The sequence below is a fragment of the Notechis scutatus genome, chromosome Z (assembly GCF_049901735.1).
Source record: "Notechis scutatus isolate UNSWTSFEM ecotype Mainland chromosome Z, rNotScu1.2, whole genome shotgun sequence".
Lineage (NCBI taxonomy): Eukaryota > Metazoa > Chordata > Lepidosauria > Squamata > Elapidae > Notechis > Notechis scutatus.
The window spans coordinates 18799056-18817428 of NC_142025.1; the positions used below are offsets into that span (position 1 = coordinate 18799056).

General features: G+C 38.4%; 1 long non-coding RNA gene across 4 annotated transcripts in view; it reads right to left on the reverse strand.

The window, feature by feature from the left end:
* Positions 1-12736: 12736 nt before the first annotated feature.
* The window catches only part of LOC113414969 (uncharacterized), a 45315-nt gene continuing 39678 nt past the window's right edge, over positions 12737-18373 (reverse strand). For 3 of the 4 annotated variants that reach the window (XR_015746148.1, XR_015746147.1, XR_015746149.1), the window contains exons 3-4: positions 17246-17302; positions 15950-16388 (exon numbers count right to left, since the gene is read on the reverse strand). This is a non-coding gene — a long non-coding RNA (uncharacterized LOC113414969). Of the gene's footprint in view, positions 16389-17245; positions 17303-18373 lie in introns of all 4 variants that reach the window. The other variant, XR_015746146.1, reaches the window with a different exon arrangement.

Below are 18373 nucleotides of genomic sequence, written 5' to 3' on the forward strand. Positions count from 1 at the left end.
CCTCGCCCACTGCTTTATGAGGTTCCACAGGGCTCAGTACTCTCTCCGCTCCTGTTCAACATTTATATGAAGCTGCTGGGTGAGATCATCCGTCACCATGGACTGAGGTATCACTAATATGCTGATGATACATACTCAGCTGTATGTTGGCCTATGGTGAGTTAAGTGTTGCTGTGTCCTCTCGCAGTGCCTGGAGGCTATTAGGGGCTGGATGGGGAACAACAGGTTGAAACTAAACCCTTGCAAGACAGAGTGGCTCTGGGTTTGGGGTTTGTTGGCTCAGAGAGAATTGCCACCTTTGGTCTTGCGTGGGGTGGCACTATCCCAAACAGACCCTGTACGTAATCTAGGGGTTTTCCTGGACTCATGACTCCTGCTCAAATAGCAGGTGGTAGTCGTGGCCAGGAAGGCCTTTGTGCAACTGTGGGTTGTACACCAGTTATGCCCTTTCCTGGACCAACAGTCCCTATTCACAGTCACTCATGCTCTAGTCACTTCCCATCTTGATTATTGCAACACGCTCTACATGGGGCTGCCCTTGAAGAACATCCAGAAGGTCCAGTTGGTGCAAAATGCAGTGGCCCATATGGTTTTGTGCAGACCCCGGTGTGCACATGTTTCACCTCTTGTGCAGGAGCTGCATTAGTTACCAATTTGCTTCCAGGTGCAATTCAAGGTGCTGGTTGTCACCTTTAAAGCCCTTCATGGCTTGGGACCAGGTTATATGAGGGAACGTCTGTTGCCGGTCACATCTACCCGACCCATTAGACCAGAGAGGCAGGGAATGCTGCGGGTCCCATCGCCGAGGGAGATACACCTGGTGGGGCCCAGAAGAATGGCCTTCTCTGGTCTCTTTCTCTCTGGAACATCATTCCCCCAGAGATTAGAATGGCCCCCTCACTAATTCTCTTCCAGAAGGCACTGAAGACCTGGTTCTGCCAGTGGGCCTGGGGAACCCAGAGTGGGATGGAGCCCATCAAATGGCTCTTGTGATCGGCTGTTGTCAGGGAGAGGGGGTGGGAGTTAGGAGGTGATTTTTTATTTTTTCCACATTTTGTTCTATTGTACTTTATTAATTTATTTGATTCTTTTTGTTAGCTTTTATTGTTTTTCATTAAAATATGGTTTTATGTTCTGTAAACCGCCTCGAGTTGCCATGGGTGAATAGGTGGCAATATAAATTCAATAAATGAATAAATAAAACTATTAAAGATGAATAGGCATTTTTCAGTTGTCAGTGCACAATCCAGATTTGAATTTATATCTTTCTCCATAATATCAGAATAGAACACTGTAGAAAACAAGATCATACTATTAAATGTAGGTAACAAAATGGTGATTTCTGCTGATACAATTTTAAAAAAAAACAATGAAACAAACCTCCAGTTAGGTGGGCTGGGTTAAGCATCTCAAAAGGCTTTAAATGTTTCTTCTGGGCTATTATAAGAAAAATCCTAGCTTCAAATTGAGTTGAGGAATTCAATCTGGCTTCTAATGACTGCACTTTGCAGCCTTCGAAAAACCAACAAAATAAATAAATAAATATAAAGCTATCCCCATCAGCTGTTTCTGAAGCATGGAAAGTTTATAACATAAGAGCAAATTGTATTATTCCTGATTGGGATATATGAAAAGAAGTTACCAGAATGTGCACATTTTTAAGAAGAAATGTTTTGATAGTGGTTTGAGTTCAAAGATATTGGCTCATGTTTGTGATGGTGAAGTAGAATTGTGAACAATAGTTTCCCCCTTGCCACAACTTCTTTACACTTAATCATTACAATATAGCAGCTACAACAAGATTGTCTTCAGACTAAGTGAGATTAGCTTCTCCATTGAATTAGCTTCACCATTTACCTCATCATTTTAATTAAATTATTATAAATATTGAATTAGCTTCACCATTTGCCTCGGCAAAAGGACAACTATCCAGTTTGATGTATTTTTTTAAGGAGTTACCAAAATTACTCTCCAAGCAGAAAGCATAGATGACAGATTTATTTGAAATAGGGGGAGCAAAAATCACAATATACATAGGAATTGTCCTTTTAATGCCTCCTTGAGCATAGGCTTCCTCACATAAGCCTGAAAGTAGAATGCCTTCTCCAGCTAGACAGGGCAGCTTTTTTGTAAGAGCATTCCATGATTTTCAGAACAAAAGCAGAGAAATGCATGAGCTCACAGAGAAAGGAATATTTTTGATGTAAGTTAAGAACGTTCAGATTCTGGCTGTAGGCTTTTGGCAGCTGGCAGTGACCTCCAGCATCAGCAGTTCTCTTTCTTTGGCAACCCAGCTCCTTCCTTTAGCAGCAGAAGAGCTTATGTGTTTCCTTGGATTCTTTAGTGACATACAGACAAACTCCGCCACAAAGAACAGCTGCAACTCAGGAAAACTAGAAGCAGCTGAAAATTGATTTAAGGAGAAGGACCAAGGACTTATCAAATATTTTATCCTCCTTTTATTAACTATTAGTTCCTTGAAAGATATTTTTCTCCTTAAGACTGACCAGAGATGGAAGTTTTTAATTTTTTGACTGTTGTTTTTTCATACTTTATTTTCAACATACAAAATTCACAATGGCCTGCAACCAGTGAAAAAGTAGATAAAATATATAAAGCATGCATGTATTATTATGGGTATATGCATGTTATAATACATGCATGTATTATGGATATATGCATATTATAATACATGCTTTCTTTAAAAAAAAGAAAAGAAAATGTTTCAAGTTTTGTTTTTAGTCAATGATCTTATCTGAAACTCAAGGATTTCTTTTTCAGCTTGGAGTGTTTTAACATTTGTTCAAGTTGTGCTGAAGTTCACAATTTCCTGAGAAGAGATTGTACTCTTCTACAGAACAGTTTTGATTTCCCCCTCTCCTCCCCATTTTTCAGAGACACAACAGTTGCTCTTACAAATGAGAAAAACAAATTCCTGCACTTGATCTTCTATCATCTAAGTCTGAAGAAAGCAGGGGGGAATAATGGCGAGTGAATGAATCTGTTATGTGAAAGGAAAAGATCAGAACAGAATAACTATGCAAATAATTGCATTTTTAAAAAATTAAATAGTGCTAAACTAATTTACGGGTTGAATTAAACTGAAATCTCTTGGAAAACAGAAGAAAACTACATTTAGGAGAGAAAGGGAAACAAAGGGGTGAGGGAGAGGGAGGGAGAGGAACAAATATATTCAGAAAAACTATCCCAAGAGAACGGAAAAGGAAAAGATAAAGGCCAGAGAGAGACCAAGATTTAAAATCTCAGAGTAGAATTTTGCAACAAATTAAAAAAGGGTAAGACAGGTCAAACACTTTAAGAGGCTGAAGGAAAAAAAATATATGTATCAAATATAAGGCAGTAGAAGAAACAAAAACACTCAAGCAGTCAAACGAAAGTAGTAATATGCTTGCAATATGTAAATTGCAGTTAGGCAAATGCATGAATTTGCTGTAGCAAACATCATTGACATTTTTTTAAAAAAAAAAATTGGATTATTAGCTTTTGTGACCTAAATATTGGGGGCCACAAAATTAAGAGAGGAGAAAAGGTAGGAAGGCTGGAAGTAATTTCAGATGCTCTATTAAATTGAACCAAAATCAATAGAACTATAACTAAACTTTGTACAGTTTAAAATGGTCTTCCATTTAGAATTCCATTATTATGTGACTGATATTTTGGAGTTTATACACAGAGCAAGGTAAACTTCCTGACTATAAAGAAAAGGCCATGACATTTTTTTTATTGGGAAGGAACTTAAAGAAGTAGGTAGGTATAAAGCCTTATATCATAGTAATGATTTCAATCACTACATTTGTTTCTTTTAGAAATGGAAAATATGTTAGAAATTTTAAACAGCCTAATTACAGGGAAAAGAAAACAGCTAGATGCAATTTTCATACTCGCACCTGTAGCCTGTATTTATCCATTAGCTTAAGACCTTATTATCTATATCTTCCAGACACCCATGTCACCACTTTCTGCATATCCAAGTTGTTCATTTGTTGGATAGATAAGGTCGCCCATGTTCAGTCCACACCCTCCGTAATGAATAACAATTGCTTTCACTTGTGTCCCTTAATCCACCCTCCATTAAATGTTTTGGATCAATCCAGTCTAATTTATTTCAGTTTGTAGATTAATAGTCATAGGAAGTCGTCTTCTCCTATAGTGCAGTTACTGAAAAAGCTGAATGTGAAATGGGCCTGCCGTAAAGTAAAACGAAGCAGCTGACAATTACTTTAGTGTTGTAAAAGGGCAGGAAACTGTTACTCATATAACTGGTTATGATTGCATTTTTGTAGTCACGAGAGAGGCACTCGTGGGATTTTCTGTCTCAGGGATCAAAACCTGATCAGCTTTCATTGCTGTAAACTTTGTCTTGAAAGAGTTGATCCTGTGCACCCTTCTGGATCAGGTCAGGCCCTCCCATTACACATAGCTAGTCCTTCCTTTCACTAGCTCAGACGTAGACTTAGAACAACTTTATTATCTCTTTGAATGTATACTAATCGGCATACATTAAAATGAAATTTCATTGCATACAGCTCTCAAAGGGTCACCACCTCCAATATATAATACATACATACACACACACACACACACACACACACACACACACTAAATTATGCATATACCCACCTATATTATATGACATGGACAAACAACACAATCTAGTTTGGAAGTATAGATGTACATGATGAGAAAAATGAATCTTGCATGTTTACCAGTTGGATGGCATAGGAAACAAAAATGTTAGAGAATCTGGTTTTGTCTGGCACCAAGTTGTTAAAGATTCAGATGGGACTTTCCAAACTCTCTGATTCTGGAGGAAATATAATAAATGTCACCTACCACTTTCCTGGGTATCCAGAAATATTTGAACACTTAAAGCTCTTGGTTTGTGATTCAGAGATTTATTTATAAGACTGCTGATTTTGGGACATCAAACATATACATTCAAATTGCAGGAATGAGTCACATTTGTAGGAGGTAATTACTACCAGAAAGCAGATCTAACTCTTGTAGGTTCCTCTTTAAAATGTCCACTTAAAAGCAGCATGTTCTAAAAATAGCATGCTTTGTTATGCATTCAGTGTAATTCAGTTCTACTGTGCAGTGTGGTTTCATGTACCTAATCTGTGGAGGTTTAGGCCTGTGATTGAGGGCACATGTAGGCTTATGGCCAATAAGCCCCAGGTCATTTCTGGCATGCTAGTACTCAAATGCACTTGTTGAAATTACAAAAGCAAAAGGCTCCAATGATGTCCCAATGGCAGAACCTAACATTTACAAACCTGTAATTTATGTAGTACAATTCCTGGAAATATTTTGCAAAGCTCAAATGTAAAACCAAATTGGTTGTTTGCTGCCTGAAAAGACCAAAAATTATATATGATTGAGATCTTGCTGTTAGAGTACATTTCAGATATCCTCGATAATTTATGTTAACATGAAATTAATCTGGAGCAATTTTAGATAACTTTCTGTTTCTAAAATGTAGGTAAAACACTTTGTTAAATGTCCCTGTTGTGATTGGGTAATGGCGTTTGTGTTTCATTACCCAAAGGAAAATTAATTCTGAGTAATTGACCTAGGTTTGGGAAGCCCTGTTCTATGCAGAGAGGGACCATTCTCACAAATAATCTAAGGGGTCATTGCTGCTCTCTAAGCTTGCTTGTTTTCTTGCAGATGTTTCATTACCCTAACTAGGTAACATCATCAGTACTAGTAAGGACTGTTTGCTATCAGTTTATATTCTGGTGACTAGTTTGTTTGGGTGAATGGAAGCAGTCTTAGAAATTCTTTGGTCGGGTTGTTTATTGATGGTTCTTTGGCAATTTCTTGACTGGGGTATTGCTTACTTGATTTTGATCTCAAGTTAACCTTGGAGTTAATATATGCTGATCTGGGTGCTGATTACTGATGGAGTGGTGCTGGACTCTTTTGGTTCTCTTTGGGCTGGTTGATTGTCTCTTTGCATAGTCTATATATATTGTTATTGTTCACGTCTCTATTGCTGGCTGATTTGTCAGAATGTCAGGCTTCTAGAAATTCCCTAGCATTTTTGGACGGCCTTATTCTGGATCACAAATAATCTGTTGAAGGTAATAGACTAGATGTGGGCATGGCCAATGCCAAAATAGATGGGAAGTGGAGAAGTCTATTACTCATATGTACCTCAACATAGCACAAATATGACCTGATAACATTTTATTTGGTTTTTGGTTTGCAGGACCTCTATGATGTTATGTACAGCACTAGACTGACACAGACTTCAATCATTGTTAACTGTGCCAGCATTTTAGGGTTTTCATCCTCGCTCATAAATCATACAAAGGCAGTCTCAAGATATATAGGTTCCTTATAGCCTTGCAGTGAAATTTACAAATTAAAGAAAAATGCATGGATTTATTTTTCTTATACTGGTAGTGCTCGACCTATGACCATAACTGTATCAGAATTGCTGTTGCTAAATGAGGCAGCTGTTAAGTGAATCATGCTAAATTTTACAATCTTTTTTTGCCCCAGATGTTAAGCACTGCACTTATTAAGTGAATCACATGGCCATTAAACAAATCCAGCTTTTCCCATTGACTTTGCTTGTTGGAAATTGGTTGGGAAGGTTGTAAATGACAATAACATTACCCGAGGATGCTGCAACCATCGTGAGTACATGCAGGGTGTCAAAAGGAAAAGGAACAGAATTTATTTATTAGTTATTTATTATTAAATTTATATGCCACCCATCTCACTATCCAAAGCCATTTTGGGGTTTGGTTGTCTTTTGCCTGTGGGAGATTCATGCAATTAACTCATGTGTTCTCAATCCCACTTGTTCAGTGAAAGAATCTTTCAGATGACTCAGTACTATCATTCTTGGTTCTTTTCTTCCTGTTGCTGCAAACTGTAGTGGTTTTGGTTGTTGTTGTTTTTTAAAATATTTTACTAATGGGGAAGTTCCATTTATACCAATGGCTGGCATGACAGAAATTGCCTGAGCTTTGCTCCAGTTGTTCAGATGGGGTGATGTGTGCAGCCATTGGTCAACTACTTTGCAAGAATATCTGCTTCCTACTTTTTTAAAAGAAAGCTGACAGAAACAATCTATTGAAGAAATGTCTTTTTGAAATCAGCGTTATGGCTAATTGGTAAAAATAGGTGGAAGCAGTGGAAATGGTATCAATTAGACTGGGGAGGCAAGGAATTTGCAGGTCCCATCCCCTAAGAAGATACATCTGGCAGGACCCAGAAGCATGGCCTTCTTTGTGGTGGCTCCTTTGTTTGGAATATCATCCCTTCAGAAATTAGATTGGCGCCCACTTTGATACTGTTTCCCATGTTTTGCTAGCGGGTCTGGGAACCCAGAGTCAGATGGAGCCCATCAAACGGCTTGTTTGACTGTGTGTTGTTCACCAGGGAAGGTTGTTATTGGTTTTTAATTTTTATTTCCCCACCACCACTGTGTTTTTATTGTTTGTAAGCTGCTTAGAGTCTCTGTGAGTGATAGGCAGCTATATAAGTTTTCTAAATAAACAAACAACACTGGGAAGGATGCAGCTTTGGGGTAGTTGGAGAAAATCCATATTATACCAGTAATGTGTCCTATAAGAGACAATAAAATCTTATTACTCAGAAAGCCTGATTGCTCAGGATAATCCGAAGACTAGTGTCTGAATGACTTGTCTGCTCTAATATCGGAGTTATTTGTCTGAAGTTGTGTAGAGCTTTTTTTCGCCACAGAGACATCTTCCTAAAACAGCTGACAGAAGTAAAGAAAGAGAATACAGAATACATTGTGTTAACAAAACATGGGAAAGGAAAAAAAATCACAAGCATTCTTGGAAATTCTGCTCTCAAATGAAAAAATGTGGGGTAAGACCATTGATATGCCTTCATGGAAGAGGTGAAGAAGGAGAAAGTCATATTTATTTTGGTTATTTTAATAAACTTTTAACATCTCCCAAAATTGAGTTTTTTGTTTTTTTCATTTGTCCATGTGCTGGCTAAAGTAAGAAACTGTCTTTATTTTTGAGTGGGTAGAAAGGGAAAGGTTTTAGTGCCCTCCAATGGAACAGGTCTGAGCTCTCTTGTGTTTGGTTTTCATGCTCTAACTAGAGCGCATTGATTTTGGCACACATGTAAAGATAAAGATTGGATATTTAAGTTTTTCTTTTTGATTACCTTGGCTATCCAAGCCCATCACAGGGGAATAACTTTAATCTCATATCTCTCACCTTTTACTTGGGGAAAATAAACCAAAAATGAGAGGACCTGTAAAATATTATTTCTGCTTTCCTTGTTCATGTTCTCAGGGTGGTTGTTATTTTAATGTTGCTAAAACTAGTATTACATATGTATAACTTGTGTGTGAAAAGGAGCTTCTTAGGCTCTGCCCGTTCTATTATTTCAGGATTATTTGGATGAAATACAATGTTTTGGAGAATCTGAAATGTGTCTTTTCTCCCATGCTATGGTTATGTTTGTCTGTGTAAGAAGGAATGTCTTCAGCTACCTAGTTTTCAAGCAATAATCTTCCAATGGTGGAAAACAAGTCTGAAGTCCTCATCATCCCACTGACATGGAAGTAAGGCTCATTAAGTTCAATGGGTCTTACTTACTCTGAGTAAACATGCAGAAAGTTCAGCTGTAAAAACCCTGTGTTGGGGTAATGAACCCTGTAAATGACAAAAAGGAGAAACATTTTAGTTAAGGTATCTCTGTTTTATGCAGTTAAGGTAAGGCCTTAAAAGGATTGTTATAGAAATTGTTACAGCAACAATGACTTAAAGACATCTTTAACTTTTGAAAACCTGTTTGGTGGCACAGTTAAGGCATCAGCTGAAAACCAGATGGTGAGTTCTAATCTCATCTGAGGCACAAAACCATTTGTTAACCATGGTCTAGTCCAGTGGATGGCTAACCTTTTCGGCACTGAGTGCCCAAAGTGTGTGTTTGCCCAAAACAACTCTCCAAAATGCAATGTGTGTGCCCCAAAATGCAATGTGTTTGCATATGGGTGCCTCTCCACACATGTGCCCTGCCCCATTCATGTGCCCCACCCCCGCACATGCATGTGTGTCCCCATGCATGTATCTCACCCTCCATGCATGTGCGCACATCCCCTGCATGTGCCTGCACATGCATGTGAGTCCCCGATTGCACCTTGCCCCCATGCATGCATGGCAGAGACCTGAAGACCAGCTGGCTGGCAGGAGGTGCACGCAGGGGTGGGATTCTACCAGTTCACACCTATTCGCTAGAACTGGTTGTTAACATTCTAAGCAATTTGGAGAATCGGTTGTTAGAAGAAATAACCGCCTAATCCTGTAAGGAAGGCAGGAAGGAAACATTCTGGTGTTGCTTGCAGAAACTGCCTCTCCGTTAACCCTTATTACATTCTTGGCAGGACTAGACTTCCTGTCTCAGGAATGTCTCTGGAGTTTTTTCCCCTCCTTTGCTGGTACTTTGCTTGTGTGGAGTGACCATTCAAGGTTACAGTGGCAGTGACTTATGACTGTTTTTCACACTTATGACTGTTGTAGCATCCCCACAATCATGAGAGGCCAGGCGAGGAGATGCGCACCTCGATGTGAGTGATATTGAATTGGTCACACCCTGCCAATAACATGACCACCAAGCCATGCCCACCAACTAAGCCATGCCCACAGAACCGATTGTTAAAAAAATTGAATACCACCCCTGGGCATACGCACATTCACGGTGGAGCTGAGCTAGGCGATGGCTTATGTGCCTGCAGAGAGAGCTCTGCATGCCACCTCTGGCACACATACCATAGGTTCACCATCGCAGATCTACTATCACCATCAGTCTCTCTTAGCCGTAGAAGAAAGCTGGGTCAAACCATGTCCAAATTCTTATGGAGAAAATTTAAAGGACTATTCCTTCCAGTTGCCAGTGGTGAGGACTTGAAGGCTCTCCTACACAAATTCCATCTCTGTTATTAACAATAACAGAGTATTTGATTGTATTTTGATTATAATGTAGTCATTACAAGCTGCTTAATATAACATTCAGCAGGAAACAGTTGTATTATGTAATATTTTTTGGAAAATCGCAAATGAAGAACCTGGATTACAGATTAAGTTTATAATTAATAACAGCAACTGTATTAAATTTGGATTGTATTTCATATATATATATACATGTCTACACTGGGACACTCAGGGCTCAGGTGGGTCCATTTCTCCTCACCATTTGGTGGAAGGGAAGCTCAGCAAATCTGCAGATGACACAATGCTGGATGAGTTGCTAAGATCTCAGGAGACAGACTCCAGGGCCGAAGAATCTTGCTAGCCTTGAACACTCTGGCCTAAATTCAATAAGAAAAATGCTGAGGTTCAGTGTTATCAGCTGTTTCTGAAGCATGGAAAGTTCTCCTTGAATGTGCACTAAGAAGAAATGTTTTGATAACCAGATGCAACAAGTCTTCAGACAAGATGAAAGCTTCAACCATTTACCTCATCATTTTAATTAAATTATTATAAATATTGAATTAGCTTCACCATTTGCCTCGCAAAAGGACAACTATCCAGTTTGATGTATTTTTTTAAGGAGTTACCAAAATTACTCTCCAAGCAGAAAGCATAGATGACAGATTTATTTGAAATAGGGGAGCAAAAATCACAATATACATAGGAATTGTCCTTTTAATGCCTCCTTGAGCATAGGCTTCCTCACATAAGCCTGAAAGTAGAATGCCTTCTCCAGCTAGACAGGGCAGCTTTTTTGTAAGAGCATTCCATGATTTTCAGAACAAAAGCAGAGAAATGCATGAGCTCACAGAGAAAGGAATATTTTTGATGTAAGTTAAGAACGCTCAGATTCTGGCTGTAGGTTTTTGGCAGCTGGCAGTGACCTCCAGCATCAGCAGTTCTCTTTCTTTGGCAAACCCAGCTCCTTCCTTTAGCAGCAGAAGAGCTTATGTGTTTCCTTGGATTCTTTAGTGACATACAGACAAACTCCGCCTGACAAAGAACAGCTGCAACTCAGGAAAACTAGAAGCAGCTGAAAATTGATTTAAGGAGAAGGACCAAGGACTTATCAAATATTTTATCCTCCTTTTATTAACTATTAGTTCCTTGAAAGATATTTTTCTCCTTAAGACTGACCAGAGATGGAAGTTTTTAATTTTTTGACTGTTGTTTTTTCATACTTTATTTTCAACATACAAAATTCACAATGGCCTGCAACCAGTGAAAAGTAGATAAAATATATAAAGCATGCATGTATTATTATGGGTATATGCATGTTATAATACATGCATGTATTATGGATATATGCATATTATAATACATGCTTTCTTTTAAAAAAAGAAAAGAAAATGTTTCAAGTTTTGTTTTTAGTCAATGATCTTATCTGAAACTCAAGGATTTCTTTTTCAGCTTGGAGTGTTTTAACATTTGTTCAAGTTGTGCTGAAGTTCACAATTTCCTGAGAAGAGATTGTACTCTTTCTACAGAACAGTTTTGATTTCCCTCTCCTCCCCATTTTTCAGAGACACAACAGTTGCTCTTACAAATGAGAAAAACAAATTCCTGCACTTGATCTTCTATCATCTAAGTCTGAAGAAAGCAGGGGGAATAATGGCGAGTGAATGAATCTGTTATGTGAAAGGAAAAGATCAGAACAGAATAACTATGCAAATAATTGCATTTTTAAAAATTAAATAGTGCTAAACTAATTTACGGGTTGAATTAAACTGAAATCTCTTGGAAAACAGAAGAAAACTACATTTAGGAGAGAAAGGGAAACAAAGGGGTGAGGGAGAGGGAGGGAGAGGAACAAATATATTCAGAAAAACTATCCCAAGAGAACGGAAAAGGAAAAGATAAAGGCTAGAGAGAGACCAAGATTTAAAATCTCAGAGTAGAATTTTGCAACAAATTAAAAAGGGTAAGACAGGTCAAACACTTTAAGAGGCTGAAGGAAAAAAAATATATGTATCAAATATAAGGCAGTAGAAGAAACAAAAACACTCAAGCAGTCAAACGAAAGTAGTAATATGCTTGCAATATGTAAATTGCAGTTAGGCAATGCATGAATTTGCTGTAGCAAACATCATTGACATTTTTTTAAAAAAAAAAATTGGATTATTAGCTTTTGTGACCTAAATATTGGGGGCCACAAAATTAAGAGAGGAGAAAAGGTAGGAAGGCTGGAAGTAATTTCAGATGCTCTATTAAATTGAACCAAAATCAATAGAACTATAACTAAACTTTGTACAGTTTAAAATGGTCTTCCATTTAGAATTCCATTATTATGTGACTGATATTTTGGAGTTTATACACAGAGCAAGGTAAACTTCCTGACTATAAAGAAAAGGCCATGACATTTTTTTTATTGGGAAGGAACTTAAAGAAGTAGGTAGGTATAAAGCCTTATATCATAGTAATGATTTCAATCACTACATTTGTTTCTTTTAGAAATGGAAAATATGTTAGAAATTTTAAACAGCCTAATTACAGGGAAAAGAAAACAGCTAGATGCAATTTTCATACTCGCACCTGTAGCCTGTATTTATCCATTAGCTTAAGACCTTATTATCTATATCTTCCAGACACCCATGTCACCACTTTCTGCATATCCAAGTTGTTCATTTGTTGGATAGATAAGGTCGCCCATGTTCAGTCCACACCCTCCGTAATGAATAACAATTGCTTTCACTTGTGTCCCTTAATCCACCCTCCATTAAATGTTTTGGATCAATCCAGTCTAATTTATTTCAGTTTGTAGATTAATAGTCATAGGAAGTCGTCTTCTCCTATAGTGCAGTTACTGAAAAAGCTGAATGTGAAATGGGCCTGCCGTAAAGTAAAACGAAGCAGCTGACAATTACTTTAGTGTTGTAAAAGGGCAGGAAACTGTTACTCATATAACTGGTTATGATTGCATTTTTGTAGTCACGAGAGAGGCACTCGTGGGATTTTCTGTCTCAGGGATCAAAACCTGATCAGCTTTCATTGCTGTAAACTTTGTCTTGAAAGAGTTGATCCTGTGCACCCTTCTGGATCAGGTCAGGCCCTCCCATTACACATAGCTAGTCCTTCCTTTCACTAGCTCAGACGTAGACTTAGAACAACTTTATTATCTCTTTGAATGTATACTAATCGGCATACATTAAAATGAAATTTCATTGCATACAGCTCTCAAAGGGTCACCACCTCCAATATATAATACATACATACACACACACACACACACACACACACACACACACTAAATTATGCATATACCCACCTATATTATATGACATGGACAAACAACACAATCTAGTTTGGAAGTATAGATGTACATGATGAGAAAAATGAATCTTGCATGTTTACCAGTTGGATGGCATAGGAAACAAAAATGTTAGAGAATCTGGTTTTGTCTGGCACCAAGTTGTTAAAGATTCAGATGGGACTTTCCAAACTCTCTGATTCTGGAGGAAATATAATAAATGTCACCTACCACTTTCCTGGGTATCCAGAAATATTTGAACACTTAAAGCTCTTGGTTTGTGATTCAGAGATTTATTTATAAGACTGCTGATTTTGGGACATCAAACATATACATTCAAATTGCAGGAATGAGTCACATTTGTAGGAGGTAATTACTACCAGAAAGCAGATCTAACTCTTGTAGGTTCCTCTTTAAAATGTCCACTTAAAAGCAGCATGTTCTAAAAATAGCATGCTTTGTTATGCATTCAGTGTAATTCAGTTCTACTGTGCAGTGTGGTTTCATGTACCTAATCTGTGGAGGTTTAGGCCTGTGATTGAGGGCACATGTAGGCTTATGGCCAATAAGCCCCAGGTCATTTCTGGCATGCTAGTACTCAAATGCACTTGTTGAAATTACAAAAGCAAAAGGCTCCAATGATGTCCCAATGGCAGAACCTAACATTTACAAACCTGTAATTTATGTAGTACAATTCCTGGAAATATTTTGCAAAGCTCAAATGTAAAACCAAATTGGTTGTTTGCTGCCTGAAAAGACCAAAAATTATATATGATTGAGATCTTGCTGTTAGAGTACATTTCAGATATCCTCGATAATTTATGTTAACATGAAATTAATCTGGAGCAATTTTAGATAACTTTCTGTTTCTAAAATGTAGGTAAAACACTTTGTTAAATGTCCCTGTTGTGATTGGGTAATGGCGTTTGTGTTTCATTACCCAAAGGAAAATTAATTCTGAGTAATTGACCTAGGTTTGGGAAGCCCTGTTCTATGCAGAGAGGGACCATTCTCACAAATAATCTAAGGGGTCATTGCTGCTCTCTAAGCTTGCTTGTTTTCTTGCAGATGTTTCATTACCCTAACTAGGTAACATCATCAGTACTAGTAAGGACTGTTTGCTATCAGTTTATATTCTGGTGACTAGTTTGTTTGGGTGAATGGAAGCAGTCTTAGAAATTCTTTGGTCGGGTTGTTTATTGATGGTTCTTTGGCAATTTCTTGACTGGGGTATTGCTTACTTGATTTTGATCTCAAGTTAACCTTGGAGTTAATATATGCTGATCTGGGTGCTGATTACTGATGGAGTGGTGCTGGACTCTTTTGGTTCTCTTTTGGGCTGGTTGATTGTCTCTTTTGCATAGTCTATATATATTGTTATTGTCTACGTCTCTATTGCTGGCTGATTTGTCAGAATGTCAGGCTTCTAGAAATTCCCTAGCATTTTTGGACGGCCTTATTCTGGATCACAAATAATCTGTTGAAGGTAATAGACTAGATGTGGGCATGGCCAATGCCAAAATAGATGGGAAGTGGAGAAGTCTATTACTCATATGTACCTCAACATAGCACAAATATGACCTGATAACATTTTATTTGGTTTTTGGTTTGCAGGACCTCTATGATGTTATGTACAGCACTAGACTGACACAGACTTCAATCATTGTTAACTGTGCCAGCATTTTAGGGTTTTCATCCTCGTTCATAAATCATACAAAGGCAGTCTCAAGATATATAGGTTCCTTATAGCCTTGCAGTGAAATTTACAAATTAAAGAAAAATGCATGGATTTATTTTTCTTATACTGGTAGTGCTCGACCTATGACCATAACTGTATCAGAATTGCTGTTGCTAAATGAGGCAGCTGTTAAGTGAATCATGCTAAATTTTACAATCTTTTTTTTGCCCCAGATGTTAAGCACTGCACTTATTAAGTGAATCACATGGCCATTAAACAAATCCAGCTTTTCCCCATTGACTTTGCTTGTTGGAAATTGGTTGGGAAGGTTGTAAATGACAATAACATTACCCGAGGATGCTGCAACCATCGTGAGTACATGCAGGGTGTCAAAAGGAAAAGGAACAGAATTTATTTATTAGTTATTTATTATTAAATTTATATGCCACCCATCTCACTATCCAAAGCCATTTTGGGGTTTGGTTGTCTTTTGCCTGTGGGAGATTCATGCAATTAACTCATGTGTTCTCAATCCCACTTGTTCAGTGAAAGAATCTTTCAGATGACTCAGTACTATCATTCTTGGTTCTTTTCTTCCTGTTGCTGCAAACTGTAGTGGTTTTGGTTGTTGTTGTTTTTTAAAATATTTTACTAATGGGGAAGTTCCATTTATACCAATGGCTGGCATGACAGAAATTGCCTGAGCTTTGCTCCAGTTGTTCAGATGGGGTGATGTGTGCAGCCATTGGTCAACTACTTTGCAAGAATATCTGCTTCCTACTTTTTTAAAAGAAAGCTGACAGAAACAATCTATTGAAGAAATGTCTTTTTGAAATCAGCGTTATGGCTAATTGGTAAAAATAGGTGGAAGCAGTGGAAATGGTATCAATTAGACTGGGGAGGCAAGGAATTTGCAGGTCCCATCCCCTAAGAAGATACATCTGGCAGGACCCAGAAGCATGGCCTTCTTTGTGGTGGCTCCCTTTGTTTGGAATATCATCCCTTCAGAAATTAGATTGGCGCCCACTTTGATACTGTTTCCCATGTTTTGCTAGCGGGTCTGGGGAACCCAGAGTCAGATGGAGCCCATCAAACGGCTTGTTTGACTGTGTGTTGTCACCAGGGAAGGTTGTTATTGGTTTTTTAATTTTTATTTCCCCCACCACCACTGTGTTTTTATTGTTTGTAAGCTGCTTAGAGTCTCTGTGAGTGATAGGCAGCTATATAAGTTTTCTAAATAAACAAACAACACTGGGAAGGATGCAGCTTTGGGGTAGTTGGAGAAAATCCATATTATACCAGTAATGTGTCCTATAAGAGACAATAAAATCTTATTACTCAGAAAGCCTGATTGCTCAGGATAATCCGAAGACTAGTGTCTGAATGACTTGTCTGCTCTAATATCGGAGTTATTTGTCTGAAGTTGTGTAGAGCTTTTTTTCGCCACAGAGACATCTTCCTAAAACAGCTGACAGAAGTAAAGAAAGAGAATACAGAATACATTGTGTTAACAAAACATGGGAAAGGAAAAAAAATCACAAGCATTCTTGGAAATTCTGCTCTCAAATGAAAAAATGTGGGGTAAGACCATTGATATGCCTTCATGGAAGAGGTGAAGAAGGAGAAAGTCATATTTATTTTGGTTATTTTAATAAACTTTTAACATCTCCCAAAATTGAGTTTTTGTTTTTTTCATTTGTCCATGTGCTGGCTAAAGTAAGAAACTGTCTTTATTTTTGAGTGGGTAGAAAGGGAAAGGTTTTAGTGCCCTCCAATGGAACAGGTCTGAGCTCTCTTGTGTTTGGTTTTCATGCTCTAACTAGAGCGCATTGATTTTGGCACACATGTAAAGATAAAGATTGGATATTTAAGTTTTTCTTTTTGATTACCTTGGCTATCCAAGCCCATCACAGGGGAATAACTTTAATCTCATATCTCTCACCTTTTACTTGGGGAAAATAAACCAAAAATGAGAGGACCTGTAAAATATTATTTCTGCTTTCCTTGTTCATGTTCTCAGGGTGGTTGTTATTTTAATGTTGCTAAAACTAGTATTACATATGTATAACTTGTGTGTGAAAAGGAGCTTCTTAGGCTCTGCCCGTTCTATTATTTCAGGATTATTTGGATGAAATACAATGTTTTGGAGAATCTGAAATGTGTCTTTTCTCCCATGCTATGGTTATGTTTGTCTTGTAAGAAGGAATGTCTTCAGCTACCTAGTTTTCAAGCAATAATCTTCCAATGGTGGAAAACAAGTCTGAAGTCCTCATCATCCCACTGACATGGAAGTAAGGCTCATTAAGTTCAATGGGTCTTACTTACTCTGAGTAAACATGCAGAAAGTTCAGCTGTAAAAACCCTGTGTTGGGGTAATGAACCCTGTAAATGACAAAAAGGAGAAACATTTTAGTTAAGGTATCTCTGTTTTATGCAGTTAAGGTAAGGCCTTAAAAGGATTGTTATAGAAATTGTTACAGCAACAATGACTTAAAGACATCTTTAACTTTTGAAAACCTGTTTGGTGGCACAGTTAAGGCATCAGCTGAAAACCAGATGGTGAGTTCTAATCTCATCTGAGGCACAAAACCATTTGTTAACCATGGTCTAGTCCAGTGGATGGCTAACCTTTTCGGCACTGAGTGCCCAAAGTGTGTGTTTGCCCAAAACAACTCTCCAAAATGCAATGTGTGTGCCCCAAAATGCAATGTGTTTGCATATGGGTGCCTCTCCACACATGTGCCCTGCCCCATTCATGTGCCCCACCCCCGCACATGCATGTGTGTCCCCATGCATGTATCTCACCCTCCATGCATGTGCGCACATCCCCTGCATGTGCCTGCACATGCATGTGAGTCCCCCGATTGCACCTTGCCCCCCATGCATGCATGGCAGAGACCTGAAGACCAGCTGGCTGGCAGGAGGTGCACGCAGGGGTGGGATTCTACCAGTTCACACCTATTCGCTAGAACTGGTTGTTAACATTCTAAGCAATTTGGAGAATCGGTTGTTAGAAGAAATAACCGGCCTAATCCTGTAAGGAAGGCAGGAAGGAAACATTCTGGTGTTGCTTGCAGAAACTGCCTCTCCGTTAACCCTTATTACATTCTTGGCAGGACTAGACTTCCTGTCTCAGGAATGTCTCTGGAGTTTTTTTCCCCCCTCCTTTGCTGGTACTTTGCTTGTGTGGAGTGACCATTCAAGGTTACAGTGGCAGTGACTTATGACTGTTTTTCACACTTATGACTGTTGTAGCATCCCCACAATCATGAGAGGCCAGGCGAGGAGATGCGTACCTCGATGTGAGTGATATTGAATTGGTCACACCCTGCCAATAACATGACCACCAAGCCATGCCCACCAACTAAGCCATGCCCACAGAACCGATTGTTAAAAAAAATTGAATACCACCCCTGGGCATACGCACATTCACGGTGGAGCTGAGCTAGGCGA